The 6,980-nt window shown below is 35.8% G+C and overlaps 1 pseudogene; it reads left to right on the top strand.

Moving 5' to 3' along the window:
- The first annotated feature begins 1,115 nt into the window (after positions 1–1,115).
- LOC101429603 (structural maintenance of chromosomes protein 6 pseudogene) lies at positions 1,116–4,393 on the top strand (annotated as a pseudogene).
- Positions 4,394–6,980: the final 2,587 nt, after the last annotated feature.

The following is a 6,980-nucleotide window of genomic DNA, read 5'->3' as shown; positions in this document are numbered from 1 at the left end:
CTAAGGTCATGTATATTACTAGAAGGAAAGCTAAAAACTGTAATATGTGACTGTATAAATTTTAAAACCTCAGGTAAAACATGAATATGGTTGATATTGCATATATAAGACCGTTTTTACAAAATATAAATACAAATGTACTACAGAGAAGGAAAGAGACTAGCAGCTCTGTAATGCCAGGTGAGGCATAGAGAGATTGAGAGGTTATGAGTTTTGTTTTTTTAATTATTATTATTGAAATAATGAAAGTGCTCTGGGAGTGATTGGGGAGATGAATGCACAAACATGGGATTACACCAAATACCATTAAGTGTGCTTTCTGGATGTATTTATGCTTTATTAATATGTATCAATAAAATTGAAAGAAAAGAAAAATATGAATGTAGTAAATAAATTATAGAGATGGAAATGAAATAGCAGCTATGTATGGTAGGGGAAGCACAGAGAGATTGAGAGGTGAATATTAAGGGGCACAGTTTTTTGTTTTTCTGGTTTTCTTGTTTATTATTACCAATAATATTGGAATAATAAAAATACTCTAATAATGATTAAATTGATGAATACACAACTATGTGATTATACCAAATACCATTGATTGAACACTTGGAATAAATTGTAACCTTTATTAATATTTATCAATAAATTTGATTTTTTAAAAATAGGCAAGAAATTTGAATAGACACTTCTCCAAAGAAGAAATACAGATGACTAAAAAGAACACGAAAAGATGCTCAACAGTCATGAGCAACAAAAGAAAAAACAGATAAATGGGATCTCCCCAAAATTAAAAACTTTTTGCTTCAAAGGAATTTGTCAAGAAAGGGAAAAGGCAGCTTACTCAATGGGAGAAAATATTTGGGAACCATCTATCCAATAGGGCCCTAATATCCAGCATATATAAAGAAACCCTACATCTTGAAAATAAAGAGACAACCCATCTTAAAATTGGGCAAGTGGGGCACAAGCGTGGAGTGTCCTGTGGTAGGTGCCAGACATGGGGTTCCCACGGGCCAAAGGCTGCAGCCCAACTCGGAGACTCCCCAGGGAGTGGCCCTGGCGTCAGGCCGCATTGGGCCAGCCCGCAGAATGGATTCCTCCAGATTTTGACAGGGTTGAGACCCGATGGCCAAAAGAAAGGAAGAAAATTTCTTGTCTCCTGAAAATGCCAAAAGACCAAGACAAGAGGCAGTGGAAGATTTTGATAAAGATGTTGATGAAGATGAGTGTACAGTTTCTTTCACTAAAGTACCTCTACTTTGCTGCAGAAGTTGGAATAATTGAGAGTATTCAGCTAAAAAACTTTGTGTCATTCAGTAGTTGGATCCTTCAAATTTAGTTCTAATGTCAGCTTTGTCATTGGAAACAATGAAAGTGGGAAGAGTGCAGGGCTCACAGCTTCTCATAGGTGATCTTGGTGGAAAAGCAATTGCTACTAATAGAGGATCTTTAAAGGGTTTTGTGAAAGATGGACAGAATTCAGCAGATATCTCAATAATTTAAAGGAACAGAGGAGATGATGCATACAGGGCAAATGTGTATGGTGACTCTATAATTGTGCAGCAGCACAGCAGCATGTATGAAGTAGATCTTACAACTAAAGAGTGAAGCAGGGGCTGTAATTTCTACTAGGAAAGGAGTTGATTGCAATTCTATCATTTTAAAATACAGTAGATAATCTGGTTTCTGTTTTAACACAAAAGATGAGCAAGCAGTTCTTGCAGTTTAAAAATGAGAGTGACAAATGAAAATTCTTTATGAAAGCAACCCAATTTGAACAGATGAAGGAAGATTATTCATACATTATGGAAACAAAGGAAAGAACAAAGGAGCAGATAAATCGAGAAGAATGACTTACTGAACTAAAGCATCATTGTTTTTGAGAAAGAGGAATGTTTTCAAAGTATAGTTGGTTTAAGTACAATGAAGACTAATTTAGAATACTTGAAACATGAAATGGCTTGGACAGTGGTCAATGAAATTGAAAAACAGTTGAATGCTATCAGAGATAATATCAAAATTGGAGAAGACCATGCTGCCAGACTTGACAGAAAAATGGAAGAACAGCAGGTCAGACTTAATGAAGCAGAAAAAAATACAAGGATATTCAAGATAAACGGAAAAAATTAGTCAAGAGACAAATGCATGGGCGCCAGAATGTGTGATATTGAAAGCAGATGTTACTGCCAAGAAAAGGGCCTATAATGAAGCTGAGGTTTTATATAACCATTCCCTAAATGAATATAAAGCATTAAAGAAAGATGATGAGCAGCTTTGTAAAGGAACTGAAGCACTAAAAAAAAGTACTCATCAATCTTTGGAAACTGAGCAGTTGGAAAGGCAAAAAAAAATTCTGATTAAAAGAGAGAATAAGGACCCTACAAGATCAAGACAGTTCAGTTAATCCAGAGATTGAACAGTTTCAACAAGCCACTGGAAAGGACAAAGAAGAACACAACAGAATTAAAAGAGAAGATTAGATGTGAAGAATACACTGAACTGTAATCAGAGGCAACCGAAAGAATTGAAAGATAGTAAAACTGATGGTCTAAAAAGATTTGGTCCTCATGTTCCAGCTCTTCTTGGAGCAATAGATGATGCTTATAGATGAGGACATTTTACCTATAAACCTGTAGGCCCTTTAGGAGTGCACATTCATCTTCGGGACCCTGAGCTTGCTTTGGCTATTGAATTTTGCTTAAAAGGACTTTTGCAAGACTATTGTTGCCATAATCATGCTGACGAAAGAGTACTTTAGGCGCTGATGAAAAAGTTTTATTCACCAGGGACTTCCTGGCCACAGATAATAATTTCTGAGTTTTGGAATGATATGTATGATGTAAGACACAGAGCTGCCTATCATCCAGAGTTTCCAACAGTTCTGACAGCTTTAGAAATAGATAATGCAGCTTTTGCCAATAGTCTCATTGATATGAGGGGAATAGAGAGAGGGCTGTTAATCAAAGATAATTCTGTAGCTCATAAGGTGATGCAGTCCCAGAAGCCACCCAAGAATTATAGAGAAGCTTTTACTGCTGATGGTGATCAAGTTTTTGCTGGTCGTTATTATTCATCTGAAAATACAAGACTTAACTTCCTAAGCAAAGATGTGGATTCTGAAATAAGCCACTTGGAGAATGAAGTTGAAAATAAGAAGGTCCAGATATTAAATCTTCAACAACATGTCTGCCTTTGAAAAGGGTATTCAATGCAATGAAGAATTTCTTAAAAGGTGCCAAGAATATCATAAAGATTTAAAGATGAAAATAAGAAAATGCCTTTTTGAAATTCGGGAACTTGAAAATATAGAACATTGGTCTGTAGATATTGCAACCTTGGAAGATGAAGCTCAAGAAAATAAAAACAAAATGAACCTGATTGAGAAAAATATGGAGCAACAAAAAGAAAATATGGAGAATCTTAAAACTTTAAATATAGAAGCAGAAAACAACTATGATGCAATTAAATTGAAAATTAATCAGCTGTCAGAGCTAGCAGATCCACTTAAGGACAAACTAAACCTTGCTGATTCTGAAGTGGATAACCAAAAACAAGGAAAGCAGCATTATGAAGACAAACAGAAAGAACATTTGGATACTTTAAATTTAAAAAAATGAGAACTTAATATGAAAGAGAAAGAACTAGAGGAGAAAATGTCACAAGCAAGACAAATCTGCCCAGAGCAAATAGAAGTAAAAGAATCTGCATCAATTCTAGACAAAGAAATTAATCGATTAAGACAAAAGATACAGGCAGAACATGCTGGTCATGGAGATTGAGAGGAAATAATGAGGCAGTACCAAGAAGCAAGAGAGACTTATCTTGATCTAGATAATAAAGGAAGGACTCTAAAAAGGTTTATTAAATTACTGGAAGAAATAATGACCCACAGATACAAAACATATCAGCAACTTAGAAGATATTTGACTTTACAATGTAAATTGTACTTTGACAATTTATTATCTCAGCAGGCCTATTGTGGAAAAATGAATTTTGACCACAAAAATGAAACTCTTACTATATCCATTCAGCCTGGGGAGGGAAATAGAGCTGCTTTCATTGACATGGGAGCTTTATCTGGAGGTGAACGTTCTTTTCCACCATTTGCTCCATTCTTTCTCTGTGGTCCATTGCTGAGTCTCCTTTCAGATGCCTGGATGAGTTTGATGTCCACATGGATATGGTTAACAGGAGAATTGCAAAGGCCATGATTCTCAAGATGGCAGATTCCCAGCATTTTAGACAATTTTCTTTGCTTACTCCTCAAAGTATGAGCTCACTTCTTTCAAGTAAACTGATTAGGATTCTTCAAATGTCTGATCCTGAAAGAGGACAAAGTACTTTGCCTTTCCAACCTGTGACTCAAGGGGAAGATGAAATCAAGGTGATTTTATAACTTAATAGACCCTGTTCTCATGTTGAAAGATTGTAAAGGAAAAAAAAATTCAGGGCTATATGATGAAATAAAGTGAAACTGAAGATATTTCTAAAATTTAAAAAAAGTTTTATGTTTATGCTCACAATAAAATGTGTAAATAAGTCTAGAAAATTAACAATAACTAGCAATTTTAAATTACTGTTACTTTACTTTGAGAAAATCAACTTCGTAGTACTGGTTTTAAATCTTAAGTTTGTTTTTTTTAACCATCTAATTTTATATATTATTTTTCAGAGGTAAAGTTTTATACATACTCACATGTACATATCTGTTTAGTTTGGGTTCATTTCTACCATATTTTGTAAGAATTAAAATAAAAATGTGAACCCCTGAAAATAAAAAAAGGGCAAGTGATTTGAACAGACACTTCTCTAAAGAAGAAATACAATGGCTAAAAAGCACATGAAAAGATGCTCAATATCACTAGCTATTAGGGAAATGCAAATCAAAACTACAATGAGTTATCATCTTACACCTATTAGGCTAGCAGCTATTAAAAAACAGAGGACCACAAATGTTGGAGAAGATGTGGAGGAAAGGGAACACTTATCAGTGCTGGTGGGAATGTAGAATGGTGCAGCCATTGTGGAGGACAGTTTGGTGGTTCCTCAGGAAACTAACTATAGAACTGCCATAAGATCCAGCAATCCCACTTCTGGGTATATAGCCAGAAGAAATGAAAGCAAGGACAAAAACAGATACATGCACACCAATGTTCAGAGCAGCACTATTCACTATTGCCAAAAGTTGGAAGCTACCCAAATGTCCATCAACAGATGAATGGACAAGCAAACTGTAGTATATACATACAATGGAATATTACTCAGCCATAAGAAGGAATGCAGTATTAACACATGGGACAACATGAATGAATCTTGAAGACCTTATGTTGAGTGAAGTAAGCCAGGCACTGAAGGACAAATATTACATGACCTCACTGATATGACTTAAGCAATTGAGCAGATTTACAGAGCTAGAGTCCAGGAGATAGATTAAAAGGAGACAGAAAGGAAGTAGAGGGTGGTGAGCTGATGCCCATATGGGCAAAATCTATAAGGTGGAAGGATATGATTGGGCAGTAGTTGGGCATGAGAATGGTTCAGTGATGTGAGAGAGAGTGTGTGTGTGGATTGAACTATTCATGGAACTGGGGGGAGGGTTGGAGGAAGGAGAAGGTGACCTCTGAGGATTTGCAGGTCTGGGGTTAAAACTACGATATTGGGAATGTTCTTTTGGCAAATATGGCAGGGCAAGATTACTGGTGTAGGGCATCAGGTGTGAGGGCATATGTGTACTAAGGCATACCTGGGGCATGTTTCTATGGAATATGTAAGTGTTCTTCTTGTCATAATGTGTTGAGATCCACACAATAAACACCTTCTGCTGTGTTCTCGATTGGAAGGACAAGACTCACTTGAGAACATAGTGTCTAATAAAAGAAAACACACCAATATTGTCAAGCCCTCAATATTATTGCAAGTAACTATGAATCTTATTCTTCAAAAAGTAAAACTTAGTGGTTACTATAGGTTCCAAGGCGAGGGAGAAGGAAGAATAGAATAGAAAAAACATAGGACATTTTTAAGGACATTAGAATTGTTCGGCATGATCTTGCAATAATGGATACAGGTCATTTTAAATTTCATCAAAACCTATAAAAGTGTAATACAGTGCAAAATGTAAACCATAATGTAAACCATTGACCATGGTTAGTACCAATGCTTCAATAATTGTACATCAATTGTAACAATTGTACCTTCCACATGCAAAATGTTAATAACGGGGGAATGGAAAAGGAGGAAGGTGCTGATATATAGGAATCCCTATATTTTATATTTTATGTGATTTTTCTGTAACCTAAAACTTCTTTGAAGAGAAAATGAAGAAAATTACAATACACTGAGGGAATACATGGAAGAAATTGTCACTATACATACAAGACAACAGATCTTACAGTGATGGAAGACACAATGTCTAAAAAACATTTTATTTCAAACTTTTTATTTTTTTGTATTTTATTTATTATTTTTAAAACTATTGTTATTATTTCAGTTTCTTATTAATTTTATTTGGTTATCCTGTTGGTTTGTTTTTGGAGAGGTTTTGGATCATGGAAGGATCACAGCTGTATCGGGGAGGATCACTGGTGTTGGGTATCAGTGATGGGGGGATGTGTGGGGAGGGGTGCACCTCGGTTATGCCTCTAAGGCATATGAATATGACCAAGTGTTTTTGGGGCATTGTTTCGGTAGGTGGAGACCCACACAATACCTGAAAGAATATTGAATTCCCATCCTGAGGAGTCCTGCTACATTCTCTAATAGAACGGCAGGAGTACAAGGGCAGTGCCTAATGAAGGAAGACAGACCATTACGTCAGACCCTTGATATTGATGTCTGTACTTAGGAAACTTTCTTTGTGAAATATAAACTGAGCCTAGTATTATATATTACCTAAAAGTTGCCTCCTGAAATCCTCTTTATTGCTCAAATGTGGCTCTCTCTGAGCCAAACTCAGCATATAAACACATGACCTTCACCCTTCG

The sequence above is a fragment of the Dasypus novemcinctus genome, chromosome 21, assembly GCF_030445035.2.
Source record: "Dasypus novemcinctus isolate mDasNov1 chromosome 21, mDasNov1.1.hap2, whole genome shotgun sequence".
NCBI classification, from domain to species: domain Eukaryota; kingdom Metazoa; phylum Chordata; class Mammalia; order Cingulata; family Dasypodidae; genus Dasypus; species Dasypus novemcinctus.
The sequence above is the reverse complement of the archived record's forward strand: the minus strand, read 5'-3'. Positions and strand labels throughout refer to the sequence as shown.